Source organism: Onychomys torridus, chromosome 15 (genome assembly GCF_903995425.1).
Source record: "Onychomys torridus chromosome 15, mOncTor1.1, whole genome shotgun sequence".
Lineage (NCBI taxonomy): Eukaryota > Metazoa > Chordata > Mammalia > Rodentia > Cricetidae > Onychomys > Onychomys torridus.
Window position 1 is genome coordinate 53668934 of NC_050457.1, and position 21638 is coordinate 53690571.

A 21638-nucleotide genomic window follows, 5' to 3' on the forward strand; every position below is an offset into this window, starting at 1 on the left:
CTTGGATGAATATCACAGTGACTGTCTCAAACTGCAGCCAAAATGAAGGCAGACCCTTCTGCCTTCCTAGAGGGTAATCGCCTATTGGCATGGCAGAGCATAGGGCCAATGACCATGCAGACTATGTCCTGTGTAACTCTATATGCCAGTTTCAACTGAGAACCTCCTCATACATTATAGAACATGAGATTTTGTAACTCATATAGGATACAATGGATTCAAAGCAATAGAAAAAAATCTTTATACTTAATCTTTCTGAAAATTCTGAAGAATAATTTTTCTAATATAATACACTATATAGAATGATATTTTTACATAAAAAATTAATTTCATTTTATGAGTATAAAAATTTACCTGTATGTATATCTATGTATCTTAGTGTCCACAGAGGCCAGAGATGGATTCAGATCCCCTTGGGATTGGAGTTGTAACTGTTTGTGACCTATATTGATGCTGACATCCCCTTCTGGGATCTCTCAAAGATCAAACTAGTTCTCTTAATAGCAGAGCCAACTCTCTAGTCCCCAAAAATTATATACTGAAATATTTTAAGTTTATAACAATATTTTTACAACATGTCTAAGAGTAATAAAATTGATACATTTCTAATGATTTTTGAAGGTTAATTTGAAAAAAAAACAGAGCTGGGATTAATAATGAACCACACAAATGTTAGAATAATTTTCTTGATAATACTTATCCTTTGAATATGAATATATATATTTTGATGTAATGAGAACTTGTATTTCCAGACACCATGCTGGGAAACACAACACTACTACTCTTTGAAATGTTCAGAATCCATGCAACTTTTTTGGCTTATTTTAAACTAGACAAGATTAGTTCACAGGTTCGACATCATACTGTAGCAATAGTATTAAAAACATCTAAGTAACCTAACAGTTTCATGGAATAAACATTGCTTGAAGGCATCATGACAATGTATGCAGATACTTAAATAAGCATCTCTCAGAAGAAGTGATTTCCTCCAATATAAATTCATTACATTATGGAAGGCCCAGAGGTTTTTATGCTCATAGGTAAGCACTAAGGGAACCAGGAATGTTAGAAAAATAGGGTTGTCTTTTCAAAGGTAGGGATATATAAGCTTTTTTGCCTGCCAGAAAGCTGGGAGTGGATTTGATTTAATAGCCTGGTGGTATTTGTACTACCTGGGTATCACAGACCACACCAGTCCTTTCCCAAATCTTTTGATTCTCTTCATGAACTTGCCAATTTATAGAACTCATCTTTATGGAAGATGCCACATGTAGTCAATCTCTACAACCCATTTTTTATTGAAGATCTCCAATATACTTTACAAGGAGTGTCAATGTGGACATGTCTTAGGCTTTACTGGGCACACAGGATTCAGTTATTTATCACCAGAAAACATTTCAATAAATTGTTCTGTGCTTCAATATACCTGAAGTAAAGTACTTAGGGTCAGACTCTCAAAATATGAACCAACATCAGTTTCTTGCCTCCTGCAGATAGTTACTCTACTGATGAAAGTGGTGGCAGAGACCTCTACATTGAACATTTATCATTAAACACAAATGTATTTAACATGATAGTGATGATGAAATTTCACTAGCATTTGATCTGGAAACAATAAGTGCTTAGATATGACAAGGAATGAAGGAATGAATTAGTTTGCAGGAAATTAAAATTAGAACAACTTTAGCTATTTTTTTACCTAGTAACAGGACCGAGTTGTGCTTCATTGATAAAGTTTTGTCCTAGACTGCACAAAGATCTGGGTTCAGTTTCACAAAGGAAAGAAATGCAACAAAGAAAAATTCTAGTAACATCATAAAGTATTTTCAAATTCCAATAAGATAATATTCATGTAAAAGTAAGATAGCTCATCAAGAGACAGTGCTTACCATCATGCTGGACAATCTAAGGACAATGCCAAGAGAATATGGAGATAATTGACTCCCATAAATTGACTCTGATCTCCATACATAAACACACACACACACACACACACACATTTGTTCACACATGTATAGACAAGCATACATAAACACACATGTGCACATGCAAAAGCACATACTTGTGCACACATGTACACACAAACTTACATATAAACACACATGTGTACAAAATCAAACATACCCACAAATAGCACATGCACATGCATAGTCACACATATACACAAACACACACACACACACACACACACACACATATGGAGCAAAATTATTGAGTTAGTTAATTAAAACTGTATTAAGTTAATTAATAAAATTGATAATTTTTATTTAAAATAAAAATACTTATCACCCTGAGTAAAACTCACATCTAAATGGATCAAAGACCTCAATATTAAAGTGGATAAATTGAACCTGATAGAAGAGAAAGTAGAGGATAGCTTTGAACTCATAGGCACAGGGAAAGAATTTCTGAACAAAATATCAATAACAGAGGCACTAAGATCAACAAGTAATAAATTGAAACTCATGGAATTGAAAAGTTTCTGCATACAAAGGATACGTTCATTTGACCAAAACGGCAGCCTTCAGGATGGGACTAACTACACACCAGATAGATGGCTAATACCCAAAATATATAAAGAACAACAAAAAAACCTGAATATGAACAAAACAACAACAACAAAACTAATAAAAATCAGGTACAGATCTAAACCAAAAATTCTAAACCAAAAATTCTTTTTTTTTTTTTTTTTTTTGGTGGTAAGAATCTAAGAGGACACTAAGAGCTAACTTTATTTTTTTCCCTTTTTTAAAATTATATTTGTGTTTTAATTTTATACATCAGCCATGGGTTCCCCTGTCCTCCCCCTCCCGCTCCCACCCCCACTTTCCCCCCATGCCCTCCCCTCCATTCCCATCTCCTCTAAAAATTCTTAAAACCAAAAATTCTTAAAAGAAGTAACTCAAATGGGCAAAAGACATTTATAAAAAAAAGATGAAGATCCTTAGTCATCAGGGAACTGTATGTTAAAACTACTTTGAGATTTCACCTTTCACCCATCAAAATGACTAAGATCAATAAAATAGGTGACAGCTCATGCTATCAAGGATGTGGACAAAGGGGAACACTCAACCATTGCAAACTTGTATAGTCACTATGGAAATCTTGTTGGTGGATCTTTAGGGAATTGGGAATTGATCCACTTCAAGAGCCAGCTATACCACTCTTTGCCATATAGCCAAAGGATGCTTCATCTTACCACAAGGACATTTGCTCAACCATTTTAATTGCAGCTCTGTTCATAATAGCCAAAAATTAAAAACAAACTTATACCTCAACAGGAAAATAGGCAGAGAAAATGTGGTAGATTTACACAATGTATGATTTTCAAACCACATATACACACAGTAAAGAAAGAGAACAATTCCCATACAGACATAGATTAAAACAAAACAACAATAAAACTCCCCCAAATACCTTCAAAGTGAATTCATGGACACAGCAAAACCATCATCCACCATGATCAAGTAGGCTGCATCCCAGAGATACAAGGATGTTTCAAAATACAAAAATCAATAAATTAAGTCCACCATATGAGCAAACTGAATGGAAAAAAAAAAAAAAAACAAGACAAAACACATGATAAAAATCATTCGATGTAGAAAGGCCTTTGAAAAAATTCCCAAACCTCTTCATTATAAAACTCCTGGAGACATTGAGTATACAAGAGACATAGCTCAACATAATAATGCGGTTTACAGCAAGCAAATAGCTAACATTAACTTAAATGAAGAGAAAATCAAAACAATTCCACTAAAATCAGGAATAAGACAAGGTTGTCCACTCTCTCCATTACTATTCAATATAGTGTGTGAAGTCTTAGTAAGAGCAATAAGACAATTAAAGGATATCAACAGCATCCACATTCACATTGGAAAGTAAGATGTCAAATTATTTTTATTTTCAGTTCATATTTTAGTACACACAAGAGACCATAAAAATTCTACTGGGGAACTCCTGAATCAGATAAACACTTCCAGAAAAGTAGCTGGATAGCAAATTTGCCTACAAAGATCAGTAGCCCTCTTATACATGAATTGCAAACTGACTGAGAAAGAAATCAAGTAAAGGACATATTTCATTATAGGCTAAATAATATGTTACCTTGGGGTTACTATACCAAACAAGTGAAAGTCTTGTATGATATGAACTTCAAGTCTTTGGAGAAAAAAAATGAAGAAGCTAACAGAAGATGAGATCTCCCATGCTCATGGATCAGTACAAATAACATGGTATTAAAAAGGCCCTTTCTACTAAAAGCAATCTACAGATTCAATGAAATCACCATTAAAATTCCAACACAATTCTTCACAGATCTTCAAAGGACCATTATCAGCTCCATATAGAAACATGCACACACATACTCACACAAAGAGGACAACTAAAACAGTTTTAGCTAAAACTGCTGGAGGTACCATTATTCCTGATTTCAGGTTGTACTACAAAGCTATAGATAGAGACAGGTAAAATGAGCAGCCATTCGAGGAGTAGTATGGAACCCTAATACATTAGAAGATTCCTGAATTATATACATATAAAAGCAATCTAAATGAAATCACTAAATTGTGGGGCAGAGAGAGCCTCACTTGTTCTCTCTTCACCAAATGAAGCTCCCAGTACTGGGATTAGGCTCCATCTAATTGGGTTCCTGTCTATTGGTCTCCCATTGGAATCCCCAACAACTCATAGTTGCCAAGACTATAGATTGCAAGGCCCAATGGCTGAAGCTACCTACCTATATAATTCACTGAATATGGAGAAGTAGAACTGGTACCTACATAGAGCCTTCACTCTTACATTCTAGTGTGTTTAGCACAGGCAGGTTCCACACAGGCTGCCAAAAGGAAAAAAAAAAAAAAAACATAAACACCAACAGCCGCAGACCTTTTGATCTACTTTGGTGTCTTGTCTGCAAGATGTGCTAGTACAATGGCGGCATAAAGCTTGTGGGAGGGGCAGACCAATATTGATGGATTTAAGACCCACTCCTCCAGATGTAACTCATATACGATAATGCTTGGCAGACCAAGAGCCTGAAACTAGATAGCTTAGGCACCTGGGATAAAACCCCTGATAACCCTTCTATGAAAAGAACACATCGATAAAATTACTCCGAATGACATTGAGAGACAGATCTATGACTCCACTCTTCTGGGTAGTTGTCTGGTAAGGCATGGTGCCCCTCTTGTTTGGTGGGTCCTAAGTCCAAAAGTGAGTTGTGGAAGCCAGTCCCAATAGACACACGTACAATCCAATTTCAACACCTAAGACTCAGAGAACATTGAGGAAAGGAGGAAAAAAAGATTGTAGATCCAGAGGAATATTGATTTTGCCATGAGTTTGCATTCCCAAGAATGTCAGAATCGCCTCCCATAAACTCTCACAAAAAAATAACTGCCTAAACATGAGCTGAACAAGTACAATAGACATGTAAAGTGGATTGGGGAGAGCCTACTAGGCATCAGCCCTCTAGAAAGAATTATAGGCAACTAAGAAATGGAGGTTGGTGGGGAAGTTAGACAGTGATGGGGAGAGCGGGAGGAGGGATGGGAGGGGGATCTGTGATTGGTATGTAAAATGAATAAAAAAAATTTAAAGAAAAACAAAAAAAAAAAAGAAAAGAAATGGTGGGGGTAGAAGAAATAGTCTTCGCAAGGGTACAGCAGTGTTCAGTCATAAAATACCAAACCATTAGTCTGGAAAACACACATGCAAGTCCTATTATACAAACTGGACAGGTACATACACACACTCACACACACACACACATACACACACACACACACACACACATACACACACATGGATGGACGCACGGACACATGCATGCATGTGTGTGTCTGTGTTAATATATATGTTATGTAACAGCAATTAGTGAAAAAAAGAAAGAAGCCAGGAATTTGAAAGATAGCAATGGGGGATATTGGAGGGCTATATGGGAGAAAAGAAAAGGGAGAAATGATGTAATTATTTTATAATCTTTAACAATCAAAGAAATCAATTTAAAGCAGAGATAGTACTGTCCCATGTGGTGCAATACAGCTGCAATCCTAGCACAGAGAAAGCTGCTTTAGAAGGAATAAAAGATTTATTTCACATGGATCTGAGTAATGAAATGCAAGTGAAAGAATGAGACTATTTTTCAAATTATACAATCTATATTTAAATAAATTTAAGAAAGATCTCATTCAACACAGTTAAGGTGCTTTATGTGATGTTGGCCATACCACATTACTTATAGGCACAAGAGAATTGGATAAATGTAGGGATACTATTGCCTAGTTCAAATTGTATAAAAAAAAAAAAACAAGAAATTAAAGTCTTCATATAGGTCATATATGTTTTTACTTTTCCAATCTCAGTATTATGCCATACACTTATCCTATATAGACTAGTACAATACCCCTGAATTGTGGAATGGGTAACATAGCTTTCACATTTCATATACAAAATAACAGCTATTAGAATTCCACTTAATTAAGAGTTAAGTCAATGTATATTGATTTTTACTCAGAAAGTCACAACGTACATTCCAGAATCAAATAGAGAATCTAGTATACAAGCAAACTTTATAGAGAATTTATCATTATAGTATTATTTTTTACTCAAAATCCTAGGTATGAACCATAAACTCATTATAATTTTCCATTGTCATCATAATCTATCAACTCTGATGAATATGCCTCTTATATTGGAATCAATTTCATCAGTTATAACTGAGGCAAATCTCAGCTTTGCCTTCTATATGGCTGAGTTAAGCATGCTTTCACACTATTGTGTGTAAGAGCTGTTTTGCTGCATTTTCTTTTACAATAAAAAAAAAAAAAAAAAACAGGGGTAAGGAGGCTAACTAGGCATTACCCTGCTGTAATGTTTGAAAAGTCATTTCCAACAGTTGTGTTCATTTCCACACAAATTTCAGGAAGACAGGCATAATAATATTCTCATTTCCTTCCCTGTTAGGCTCATGACAAAGGGTCTGGTACAGAATATTGGCTCATAAAACATTTACTTACTAATGAAGAAATGAAAATAGAGGCCTGACTTAAAGGGAGGAACCAGTATGTGAGAGTTGAAAGAGTAGTTCCTAAGTACATGGGTGAGAATATGGTTATGAGAAAAATTTGTTCATCTGAACACATAGGATAGTAGTTATGTAATATTCAAAGCATGGAAAAACAACTAGTTAGTATACAAGCATTCTTTGTTCCTTCTTTTGAGCTTTGTTGAACTTTGTAAATATGTTCTGTATTTGTATTGTTAATAATTGACACATTAATCCTGTCATGTTCAGCAGACACTTTTTGTTTGTTTGTTTGTTTGTTTTCCTCCCATTTTTCTACCTCCTGCTCCTACAATCTTTCTGGCTCCTTCTTTCATGAGAGTCCCTGAGCCTTGGGTGGAAATGGTGTGAAGTTGCTGGCTTATTTTGGGGTTATTATGCCACAGACACTTATTCTCTACACCATAACTATTTCTTTATTAACTGCCAGTCTCTGCACAAAGATGCTTCCTCCTCTGACGAGGAGGACTCAGAGCTGCACTAACTTATGCATGTACAGACAAGTTTAGACACTTCAAGACTATGATCAGTGAAGTTGAAGAAACAGCCTCTGAATGTAGAGATAGGTCTGACTTCTCTGATCTCTCTGAGAAGAAGGCACTGATGCAGAGCTAAGGCCCACTATACATGGTACTATGTCCATTCAGCAAAATGGTAGTTTGCAGGTGTTTTTGTTGTTGTTATTGTTGTTTTGGTTCCTGTGATGGCTAATTGTAGGATGAATCTTAAGAGGTCTTATTAATAAAAACTAACCCAGAGACAGGTATTGGGGAGAATGCAGAAAGATTAGAGAGACAGAACCAGCCACAGCTAACCTCACCTCACCAGTTCCTCAGCTGATCTCGTTTCCTCAAACTGGAAGCCTCTGAGTCCTCATTCAAATGGATCTCAGCTGAACCGCTGCTCAAAAGCCTAAAAGCTTAACAAGACATTCCTGGTCCTCATGCCTTATATACCTTTCTGCTTCTTGCCAACACTTCCTGGGATTAAAGATGTGTGTCACCATGCCTGGCTGTTTCCAGTGTGGCTTTGAACTCACAGAGATCCAGATGGATCTCTGCCTTTGGAATACTAGGATTAAAGGTGTGTGTGCCACCACTTTCTGACCTCTATATCTAGTGGCTGTTCTGTTCTCTGACCCCAGATAAGTTTATCAGGGTGCACTATATATTGGGGGACACAATATCACCACAGCTAATTTTTTTTCTTTCTTTTTTTTTTTTTTTTTTTGTTTTGTTATGGAGACATAGTTCCTCTGTGTAACAGTCCTTGTCCTGTAGACCATGCTTGCTTTGAACTCACTAAGACCTGTCTGCCTTCCAACGGATGGGATTAAAGGCATGTGCGACCAGTGTATGGCTACTTTTATGTCTCAATGTGCCACCACTTAGAATCATCTGGGAAGAGAGCATCAGTAGAAAAATTGTATCAAACATGTCTGTGAGTGTGTTTGTAAGAGAGTGTCTTATTCATTAATTAATCTGTGAGTATCCAGCCCATTGTGGGTGGTGCCATTTCCTAGGCTTGGTCCCTGCAATGTAGAAGAGGAGAGCAAACAAGGAACAAGGATCTAAGCATCAATGCTTTGTGCTTTTATAGAGGCGCTGCTTTCAGGTCCTCTCTTTCTTTCTCCTCAATAATTGCTTATAACTTGGAATGTTAAACCACACAAATGCTTTTCTCACCTAATTCTCTTTGAAACAACATGTTTTTATTAAGTCAACAGCAATGAAGCTTGGGAAGTTCATTTTTGTTTGCTTATTAAAGTATTTAACTCATGCATGTCTTCATTAGAGTACTTTGTTGTAAACCTACAATTTCTTTGAATATTGTAAGATATTTATTTTAAACTTAATTTATCATCTTATTGTACTGGGTTGTTTTGTGTGTCAACTTGACACAAACCTTAGAGTCTTTAGAGGAAGGAACCTCAGTGCTGAGGAAATGCCCCCTTGAGATCCAGCTGTAAGGCATTTTCTCATTTAGTGATCAATAGGGCATGGTGCTTATCCCTGGGCTGCTGGCCTTGGGTTCTATAAAAACAGTGGGCTGAGCAAGCCATAGGAAACAATCCAGTAAGCAGAACCCCACCATGGTCTCTGAATAAGCTCCTGCATCCAGGATCCTGCCCTATTTGAGTACCTGTCCTAACTTCCTTCAGTGATGAACAGCAATTCTGAAGTGTCAGCCTAATATACCCTTTCCTCCCTAACTTGCTTTTTGGTCATGATATTTCATTCTAGCAATAGAAATCCTAACTCAGACACTTATGTTAAATATGAAAAGGACTTACTTGATAACATTTCTTTACATGCATATTATGTGTTGCATATATTTACTGCCTATTATTGCCTATTATTTCACATTTACCACCTTCTCTCTTTCCTGTTATATAGCCTTTGTAGTACACATTTTTTCTTCAGTGACCTCTCTTCTCCTCTCTTGATTCCACATATGAAGACAAACACAAAGTTTTTTTTTTTTTAATTTTCATCAGGCTTTCATGTTTTCTTAGTGAAGCTCTATCATGACTGTTTTGGTTTCTTACTACAAATGTATTAGCTTTTAAATGTATCTTTGCTGTTGTCATGTTCATGTAGTATGTAAGAACTACATATCTCCAAATTTGAGCCTGTGTATTTCAGAGTACACAGATATTCCTTTCCTTAGAAGGATATTTAATATGAAAACCCCTCCTTCCCCTATCCTTAAAGATAGGATTATATCCCGGAATGGAAACAGTGTTGGAAGCAACTTGCATGGAGAATTTTTGGTCCAAATATGATCCCCAAATTGCATATTTGTTCTAGGACTCTACATAGGTATAGATTTTGTCTGTATTTAGGATGATAGTTACGTCAGAGATTTAGACCATAGACTTGTCATGCAACCATGAGATAATTCAGAGTACTCATTCTACACTAATGGCAAACAATTGTCTCACTGCTTGCAGCAAATAGACATTGATATAAGCAGTGAGAATTCATCTAAGGTTTTAGAAGGCTCCTATTATGTCATTTTATATATCATCTGACAGAAACAAAAGTCAATATCTTGGGTTGTTTCACCATTGTCTTCTAGGATTTTATTCTATAGGCTTGACTGTTGGGGCAAATTGGTCTGTCCCTTGACAGCATGCTTGGAAGACAGGATCATGCTAGGTAATAGATACTTTATTAGTTGCATATCATTTGATGTGAATAAATAACATGACCAAGGACATTTATAGAGGGGAGATTTTATTTTGGTTTACAATTTCATACATCACACTGTAGACATTGCAGCCCATAGTTAACATGGTGGCAAGAGCAGAAAGCTCAGAACACACAACTTCAGAGGGCAAACAGGAAGCAGAGAGCTGTTAAAGCCTGCTCTCAATGATGTACTTCCTCCAGCATGGTTGGACCACACAAACTTCCCCAAGCAGCTCCGCAAACAAGCCATCAAGACTTCAAATCTCTGAATCTATGGGAGAAATTACTCTTCCAAATTACCATACATTAGAAGGACATGAACTTAGTATCTCTGGTTGTGTGGCACAGATGGACGATTATGGACATGGATACCTGGGAAGAGATAACTTCTTTTGTGTGTGTGTGTGTGTGTGTGTGTGTGTGTGTGTGTGTGTGTGTGTGTGTTTTCTCCTCTTTTATTTATTAGTGTTATAATTTTACACATCAGCCATGGGTTCCCCTGTCCTCCCCCTTCTTGCCCCCATCTCCACCTTCCCCCAAGCCCCTCCCCTCCATTCCCATCTCCTCCAGGGCCAAGACTCCCCTGGGGATTCAATTCAACCTGGTGGATTCAGTATAGGCAGGTTCAGTCCCCTCCTTCCAGGCTGAGCAAAGTTTGCCTGTGTAAGCCCCAGGTTCCAAACAGCCAACTCATGCACTAAGGACAGGTCTGGGTCCCACTGCCTGCGCAGGGACAAATAGCCAAACTAATGGAAACACATGAATTATGAACCAAAAGCTGTGGAGCTCCCAACTGGATCAGGCCCTCTGGATAAGTGAGACAAGTGAATAGCTTGAAGAGATAACTTCTTGATGGTGTTGTCAGAGGTCAAATTGGGTTCTTATTGATACTTCAAGGTCATGATCAATTAAGGCTGGAGAAACAGCTTTGGAGAATAGAGACAGATTTGATTTCTTTCATCCCCCTTAGAGGATGATACTGATGCAGGACTAAATCTCAATGTGGTCTTAATGGGACCTATAAGGAAATGGTTATTTCTGTGGTATAGATAGGACCAAACTCAGTAAGCTTTTATTCAGTGAAGTTCTGATGTCTAAAACTGGTTCTACTTAATCCTGTATTCTCTTGGATTTCCTCAAACTTCTTTCTGGGCTCCAAATCCCTATAAATGCTTTATTTGTCTATACATATCAAATTATTGTTGCCATTGCATAATAAGAGCAGGAGATGTTCTACTTCACCATCTTGCTTTTTATTTTCTTTATCCTTTAATTTTTAATCTATATCTACTTTGTATGCAAAATGGACTCACTTAAATAGTTGTCAGCAGAATTTTCATTTAATCAAACAACTCTGCTTTTCAATCCAAACCATTGAGAGGAAGCAATTTTAGCACTTGGATTAAATGAAAAAATCTAGTTTAGTAATATCTATTGCACTTCAATATTTTTTATTTCTTCAGCTTTTGGAGTCTGCAGGAAAATAAGTCTGTGTGACTGTTACTTAAATTTTTACTTCTTTCTTATTTTATCCATAATTATTCTTGGACTTGTCATGGTCCTAGATTGGACCTTGAATTTTCTGCAAATGCAGATGCATATTGTTTCCATGTATAGCCAGTTTCTTCTTAATGGGATTGAAAATAACAATCTGGATAATTATGAACATGCAAAAGCCCCACATTGGCTGTCATTTGTATCTGGAGTTATCTCCAGTCCTGCCCAGGCCAGCAGCCACTCAGACTCAAATAAACACACAGACACTTACATTATTTAAACTGTTTGGCCTAATGACTCAGGCTTCTTGCTATCTAGTTCTTATATCTTAAATTAACCCATTTCTATTCATCTATAAGTTGCCATGTGGCTCCTGGCTTACCAGTACTTAACATCCTGCTCCTCATGACAGCAGCTGGCAGTGTCTCCTCAGCCTTTCCCTTTCTAGAATTCTTCTCTTTTTGTCCAATCTATACTTCCTGCCTGGCTACTGGCCAATCAGCACTTTATTTATTAACCAATCAGAGCAACACATTCACAGCATCCCCAGCAATGTATTTACAGATTTTCATGTCTAATATTTTTTACTGTTACATGGAAATGAAAATTGTGTACAGAATGCTTTTTCTTGTGTCCTTTTAATTTGTTATCACATGTAGTAGCATTTGACCTAATTAACTGTCAGATTTTGTTAGTCTAAATTAGACTTGACATCATTTATATGTTTTTGTGACAATTTTGCTAACTCTTGAATTCTTTGTTAATGTATTTTTGCTTGTTTCATTTTCTCAATTTAAAGATAATACTTGCGTCTTTTCTTCAACAGCAGTTTAATCTGTTATTATTATGAGAAATGTATTGCTGTCTTCATACTTTGTCTGAAATGTATGAGTATTCTCTGGCTGCCTTTATAAGTTTATCTTTTATGAATGGGTTTCAGTAGTTTAATGGTGTTCTCTAGAAATATTTTTGTGTGTTGCTTTTATTGAGCCCCTTGTAATCTTTCTTTATATATGTTATTAAATTTGTGATATTTCTGTCCCCATGTTCATGTCCTTTCTGCTTTCTGCCTTTGCAGTTTCAGATCATGCTAAAATACTTAATATATTTCAAGATGACTCTAATTTTTATTTACTTTGAACTTTCTTCTGAAGGATTTAATCTGCATTCATTCCACATTTTTATCCCATAAATTATTTTCTACTTTTTGTAAATTTCAGATATTACAGTATTTATATCTGGAATGTCTATTTAGCTTATTTTCCTACAATGTTTTTTTTTCCATATAGTGCATATAACCTTTGCAGTTTTGGAGCATTCACAGATTCTCTGTTGTCCTAAATCTGTGACTTCTCAAATTTGTTTATCCTTTTAATTAATTATCTTAATTTTCTGTTTAGCTGTCTCATTTGATGTATTGTGACAGGGGGAATAATTGTCATTCTGGAAAGAAAATATTTTAAATGTTTTTCCTTGAATTTTTGTGCTAACCTTTCCTCCCTTCCTTCCTTTCCTCCTCCTCCTCCTCCTCCTCCTCCTCCTCCTCCTCCTCCTCCTTCTCCTCCTTCTCCTCCTCCTTCTTCTTCCTTCTCTGTCTTTCTTTCTTTCTCTCTTTCAAACTGAGCTGTGTTTCTCTGCTTTGCAATTAATTTCCATACCATAGTGATTTATTTCTATGTTTTCCTTTTGCAGGCTCAAAATTGTTTTCAATTCCTTGGATCATTTTTATGTTGCTTTAAAATAAACCATTTTGAAAAATTTGCCTTTGTGAGTTGTAAGAGTTTTTACTTTATTGCACAATGCAGCATGAGTAAGTTTTGATCATTCTTCAGCAAAAGAACTGTTGTAGGCAGTTTTTGCCTCAGGGGAGAGGATTAGAAGGTTTCCTTTGTTGTTGTTTTGTTTTTTCCTATTCTGTGTAATACATTTTCTTCTTTGTCTATGTCTTTATCTCTATAAACTCTGAGCTCTTCTCACCATGCAGATAGCATTCAAAACTTTGATTTGTGTGCCTACGTTTTGCCTTGGAAAAATTGTTAGATGCTACCCTGAGGGGAATTATTGATTTACCTCAGCTGTTTTCCTTCTCTTGGGGTTTACAATCTTATTACATCCTTTGTCAAATGTATGAAACAAGACACAATTAGTCTAATAAGTTATCATATGAAGAAAGTTCCCAAATAGTTTTTCCTTGAAACATTTATTTTTCCCTTGTATTTTTAATTCACGTAAACATAAATAACACAGATGTTAAAATGTAAATCCTTAGTAATGATTTAAAATTCTGTATTTTAGTTTACTTCCTGTCATATCCCCTTTTATATTTCATTTCAACCTATTCTGTAGAGGCTGTTTTTTTTTTTTTCCCATGCCCCCTCTTAAGAGATATACTTTCCATCTCAAAATTTCTCACTAGATAGTTCTTAAATGAAAGAAAACTCATAATTTTAAACCCATGTCTACCCTCCCCATTGTCTGCTATGGTCATCTTTTAGCCTCAAATTTTCTTCCTTGTAATAATTAAATATTGTACTATTGTCATCATTCAACATTAATTTCAAAACCTACTCCTCAGAACATGCCTCAACACAAGCTTACCCTTACTTTCAGTTGTGGTTCCCTGGGAATGAAAAGTTGACACATTCTAAATTCATCTGGAGAAAGAGTCTCAAGGAGAGATTGAGACTTCGAGTCAGTCGGCCTTTGGGCATGTCTCTGAAGGACTTTTCTTTATTGATTGTGGGCGGAAGACCCATTCTAATAGTGGGCAGAACCATTTTCTTTGCTGAAACGGAATTGTACAGTCGTAACAAATGGCAGCTGGGTAGCAGGCATGTACACATTCATGTTCTGCTCTTGACTGTGGGTGCCAATGGCTGCTTCAAGTCCCTGATGATTTGACTTCCTGACACTGATGGCATGTCACCTGGAATTGAAAACTAAAATACTCTTTCTTTGCAAGTTTGTTAGTTTATCACAACAGAAATGAAATGAAACGCCTTCTAAAGCTTCTCTTCCCACCCCTTATTTTCAAATGCCCACTTATTTTATTGTAAGAGTATTACTCAAATTATTTCAACAACTTGTTACTTCATTTTCATCACATGAATTTTTCAGTACAGATAATTTTTACATGGAAATGGCACACTTATTACATTCATTTCAAACTGTTGTCACTGAACACCTGACTAAGGCAATTTAAGAAAGGAAATGTTTATTCTTGGTCATGGTTTGAGGGCACAGTCCATCTTGATAGCTATGGCAAGAATATGAAGTAGCTGGTAAGTCATGCCTGCAATTAGGAAGCAGTGATATACAAATGCTGGTGTTCAGTTTTATTGTTTTCTTAGTTTTCTCCTTTTATACAATTTGATACTCCACCACATAGGTTGGCATTTTCCAAATTCAGCACACATCTTCCTACCTTAGTTAAACCTATGTAGATACATGCTCATGGACATTCCACAGATTTGTCTCACAGATGATACTAAATTCACTGACATTTAAAAGATACCCATTAAAACTACGGTGTTTTCTATTGTCTCTCAATTACCCATAAAGGATCATAGATGATTCACATTTATCTTAAAATTCAGAACAAGTGAGTACTTTGGTCAAATCTAAGCTGGGGAGAAAGAGGAAGAGAAAAAGAGAATATGATAAATTTCAGTATATACAACAGAAAGTTTCCAATTGAGATTTAAATAGGGCTTACAATGGGTGATTATCCAGTGGGTTGTGGTGTTATTGTGTTCCCCCAAAATATTGTGCACCCTAATAAATTTATCTGGGGTCAGAGAACAGAACAGCCTCTAGATACAGAGGCTAGAAAATGGTGGTACTCACACCTTTAATCCTAGCATTCCAGAGGCAGATATCCCTTTGGGTCTCTGTGAGTTCAAGGCCACAATAGGAACAGCTAGGCCTGGTGACACACGACTTTAATCCCAAGAAGCAAGACTTTAATCCCAGGGAGTAATGACAGAAAGCAGAAAAAATATATAGGGTGTGAAGACCAGAAGCATATGGCTGGTTAAGATTTAGGCTTTTAGCAGCAGTTCAGCTGAGACTCATTCTTCATGAGGACTCAGAAGCTTCCAGTCTGAGAAAACAAGACCAGCTGAGAAGATGACCAGGTGAGGAAGCTGTGGCTTGTTCTGCTTCCCTGTTCTTCCAGCATTCACCCCAATACTTGGCTATGGTTTGATATTATTAATAAGTACCTTTAAGATTCATGCTGCAGTGGGTAAATACTTACTGAGAAAAGTTTTAGACCTCAGTTCAAATTCTCAGAAGTTATGCAAGTAAATGCTCTCCTGCAGATCTATAGTGAGTTATGAGGTGTGAAAAGGGTATATCTTTCAAGGTCTTAGACCAATTCACCTGTTATAAGCAGCAACAGGAACCTCTGTCTCAAACAATGTTAATACAAAGATTTCTTTTGCCTTTTCCACTTTGGTCATTATTCTTATATATTCATACTCAACTGCACGCGTGTGTGCGAACGCACGTGCATGCACACACACACACACACACACACACACACACACACACACACATATGCATTCACCAGAGCTAGAGGTTGAGAGATTTCATTATAGCCTTGTAAAATAGATATTCAATAATTTATGTGTGTGTGCCTCATTTCACTTTATTAGTTAGTGAACTTTATTAGTTGGTGAATTATGCTAAACTGTGTTACATATTCAGATATATGTTTCTTTAGTCAGCTTTACATTTTGTGAAAATACATAAAATTTGAGCGACTGTTAAGAGAGCAGATTGCAAATAGTGTATTGTCTTAATTTAGATTATGTTATAATATGTTGTTAGTGTTGTACTGCTTGACATATTTGATAGGTTGAAGTGAGAAGACATTTAAACTGGGGACATCTGATGTAAATTTCCAGATTGCCCATCATCAGATCAGTGGTAAAATCCCACACTTATTATTCAGATTCTTCCATTTTTTCCAAATGTCCATGAACCACAGATTCTATATGTGGAATGGAGTTAATATAAAATCTACATCTAAAGGTCATTATAAATCTTTTTTATACGAAAGTATTTTTCACTACACTGAAGTTTCCCCTCTCTCCTCTCCTCTCATTCCACTCCCCAACTTCCCTCTGCTCCCCCCATTAAGTGCCTGCTGGAGAGGATGTGAAGCAAGGAGAACACGCCTTCATTGTTGGTGGAAGTGCAAACTTGTTCAGCCACTTTGGAAATCACTGTGGAGGTTTCTCAGAAAATTGGAAATTGATCTACCTAAAGACCTAGCTATACCAATCTTGTTCATATAGCCACAAGGATACTTGCTCAACTATGTTCATAGAAGCTTTATTAATAATAGCCAGAACCTGGAAACAACCTAGATGATATGTACTCAAGTACTTATTGTTTAGCTAGGAACCCTATTTCAGCTCCCTCCTCCCTCTTCAAATCCCATCCTCAGAAAGCTCACCATGTGGTGGCTCCTGTCCTGGAGCTGCTTTCTCCAGACCCTGCACTCATAAAACCTGCCAAGCAGCAGCTTCTCTTCTGGAGCAACTCAAGAATGTGCCTATGGGATTTTTAAGGTCCAGGTATAGCCCCTAGACCTTCCGCTTGATTTCCCTTTACCCCAGATCAATGGGGAATGCTTTGCTCAGACTAACCCAGGACTTATTAATTTGGACTGATTTGGTTTATCGCATCAGTGGAGAAACCCATAAGGTTTCAGAGACTGGATGGCCCAGAGACCTAGGATAGAACTAAAGAGGACTGAAGGAAAAATTATCAACCTAATGATGCCTAAAGACATTCTGCTACACTTGGTGGCCTTGCCCAGCTGTCATCACAGAGGCTTCCTTCTGCAACCGATGAAAACAGATGTAGAGATAAAAACAAATGCAAAGACCCAAAGGCCAACATTGGGTCGAGCTCAGGGAATACTGCTGAAGAAAAGAAGAAAGGTGTAGTATTGTGTTCCCCCAAAATATTGTGCACCCTAATATATCTATTTGGGGTCAGAGAACAGACAGTCACTAGATACATAGGCTAGAAAATGGTGGCACTCATGCCTTTAATCCTAGCATTTCAGAGACAGAAATCCCTCTGGATCTCTGTAAATTCAAGGCCACATTGGAAACAGCCAGGCATGGTGACACACGGCTTTAATCCCAGAAAGCAAGCCTTTAATCTCAGGGAGTGACAGCAGAAAGAGAAAGATATGTAAGGCACAAAGACCAGAAACTAGAAGCATTTGGCTGGTTAAGCTTTTAGGCTTTGAGCAGCACAGTTCAGCTGAGATCCATTTGGATGAGGACTCAGAAGCTTGCAGTCTGAGGAAACAAGACCAGCTGAGGAACTGGCAGGGTGAGGCAGCTGTGGCTTGTTCTATTTCTCTGTTCTTCCAGCATTCACCCCAATACCTGGCCCAGGTTTGGTTTTATTAATAAGACCTGTTAAGATTCCTGCTACAGAAAGGATTATAGGAGCCAGAGGAGTCAAGTAAATAACAAGAACACTTACCAAATCAACTCCCTAGGCTCATAGGAGCTCACAAAGACTGAACTAACAACCAGGGAGCTTGCATGGGCCTGGGATTGCAGAGGACACAGGCCCTCTGAATATATGTGACAGTTGTGTAGCTTTGTCTTTAAGAGAGAGTCCTAACAGTGGGAGCAGGGGCTGTCTCTGACTCATTTGCTGGCTTTTAGGACCCTATTCCTCATACTGGGTTCCCTTGTCCAGCCTTAATACAAGGGAGATAGTCTTACTGAAGCTAGATATGCCATGTTTTGTTGATACCTGTAGGAGGCTTGCCATTTCTGAATAGGTATTCAAGCTTGGTGAATGCCTAAGTACAATTAACTTTTTATATACTATTTTATCAACATTGAAGAAAAAAGCACTGTAATAAAGTAAAATTTATTAATAATGAACTAGTGCTGTAGAGTTTAAAAAACACCATTACATATTCAAACCTCAGTTGCATAAACACAAATAATTTAGATCAAAATATTGGAGAATATGTTATCAATGAAAGTAAACAAAAATTAAAAGTTTATTTTTCTAAATAATCTCAACTGACGAAAATACTATGCAGTTTCTTATTCTTTGGCTCAGGTTCATCATGAATATAATATACCATAAATTATAAAGACATATTCTGTCTACATTATAGGCAAAATATCTCCAGTATCTGAAAGATTATCTTTAAAATGGGTAAAATATTTAAAAGTAAATTCACAAAGATATAAACATGATGTTGTAGATCACACACACATACACACAAACATACAGGCATGCACACATGCACATGCACACACAAAGAATTCAAGGCATTCTAATGAAGACTAGAAAATTAAATGATTTAATTTTTTGTGGCTTACATTAATGCCGACTTTTCTAAAGAAATATTTTAATTACAACTTATTTGAAATTCTAAAAGTCATCATTCAACTAATTTCTGAGATTAGCAAAAAGCTATCTATTTTACAAAAAATATTTTCATTATAATGGGAAGTATTTTACCATTGTTAACATTAAAATTAATTTATATACTATCACATCTGATAACTTTAAAATAATAGAAAATAAATAAAACAATCACCAGAAATATGTGTTAGAATACCTGAATTATTTGATTCAACTCTAAAATTAAATATGTAATAAGTGATAGTTGATTCACAGTTTTGAAAGTAGAAAATTAAATGCCTGAATTTTCCACCTGTTTTCCTTTAAAAACAATTAGTTTGACATAATGTACAAATTGAATCTAAAAGAATAGAAAATAAAAATTCACAAATGAATGTAAAATAAAATACACGTAACACTACAGTGAACACATGGCACAGTATTACTCTCCAGTTGTGTAAATTAACAAATGCATTATTTTTTTTTATTTCCAGATGTGAAGAAACATTAAAATCTTAGTCTTCTAAAGTGCTTAATGTTTCTAATTTAAAAGGGTGTCATGACATTCATTGGCCACCATTTCTTCATTTCCAAACACTGAAGTCCTTCCGTTTTATTTATGTATTCTTGTTTGCTAGTTTGTTTTAAAGATAAATATGATTCCATCCACTTGTCAGTTTGAGACATTGACATGTGTTTAGAAGATGTGGAGCTGTGTCATATGTCATGGGCAACAAATTCACAAGGAAGACTTACTATAAAGCCTGGTGCAGTCATTTTACCAGAACAGGAATCAGTGCTGACAAATAGGAAACAGGCAATGGATGTCATTCAAAATGAACATTACTAAGCCCAAGGAGTGAAATAGCACACTAAAATGGGGGAGAGGGTAAAAAAGGAAAAGAAAAAACAGCACAGTGTGTGGGTACTAAAAGACCTTTTGTACCTGCAAGTGTATAAAATATTAAAACTTTGGTATGGAGATGTGATCACTGTGTTGTCAGAAACAGCTATTTTACTTCATCACCTGGAAACATACATGAGGTGATTTTACACTCATAGTGTAAATCGCCACTCCGCAGTCTTATACTTAGGCCTGCATGTGTGGTGTTTCCTTACATGCCTTCGCCCGGAGCAAAAGTCAAACATTCTGTCATTATCCCGATGTGATAATTTTTTTTCTAATACTTACAAAACTATTTTTTTTTCCGAACATGAACTATCAGCAGTGTAAGACAGATAGAGAGTAAAATGAATCGTATAATGAGCGTCTACCGCTTTAATTGCTATCGTGCCCCCAGATTTTGTATCATGTTGCTGTCACAGGTGATTGTTCAACTGTATGAGCCGACAATAGGAAAGTGGAGAAGAGATTACGGAGCAGCCAAAAGCACTTCCTGCTGTGGCAGAGGACCCAGGTTCTGTTACTAGGACCCATCTCATCTGGTTTACAAGCACCAGCAATTCCGGCTCTAGGGGACCTGATACACTGTTCCAGACACTTATGAGAACCTATTATGTACACATAGAATTCAGAGTGTGGAAAACAATCTTAAAAGATGAAAGCCATAGCACATCAGTGTACAACTCCTAAACTGAGAGTGTTATTAAAAAAAAAAAAAAAGGGAGTTTCGAATTGAAGTTTTATTGTATTTTAAAATAGATTATATTTCATTAAAAATCTTTGTACTGAAATTAATATCATTACGCTGAAGAATGTACTTGTAAATTTTTTTCCTTTACACTTAGATTTTTCTCTATCCACTTTCTGAAGGGAAGAAATGAAGATGCTTTCAGAGGAGGTTTCCTGTTTTGAGTGTCTGAATGATGGATCCCTTATATATTAGTTCTTTAGGTCTGTCATGTCAACAATGGATTAAACAAGAAAGGTTTAGTGTTTTACTCTTCTGGAGACAATAAGCAAGAAAGCAAAGGGTAAGAAGTCCTGGTTTCTTCTGAGGGATATGAAGGATGAATCTGGTCAAGGACTCTGACCCTGGCTTGCACATATCCTCCATGTATTTTTGTCTGTTTTTTCTTTTTTAACATAGCCAACCCTCTATGCATGTTTCTATTTTCCACATTCATCTTTATATAAGGGCACCAATAATGCTACACTGGACTCATTTCTAATAATTTTATTGACATTGGATTCACTAAATATGCGTATTTCTTTTACAATTAAGAAAATGATTATTTTTTTCCTGGAAATGAATCTATAATTTTATTATTATAATCAGGGTGTCAAATTGTTCTGTTCTGTTGCAAAAGACTGTTTAAATAAATGAAAGTTTTTAAATTAAAGTTAATAAGTCTTGAATTTTAAAACTTTTTTTACATTTATTTATTGTGTGTGTGTGTGTGTGTGTGTGTGTGTGTGTGTGTGTGCATATGCTCATGTCATTGAGAGGTTACAAGGTCAGAGGACAGCTTGTACTAGTCCATTCTTTCTTTCCATCATGCGACATCTGAGAATCTAAGTA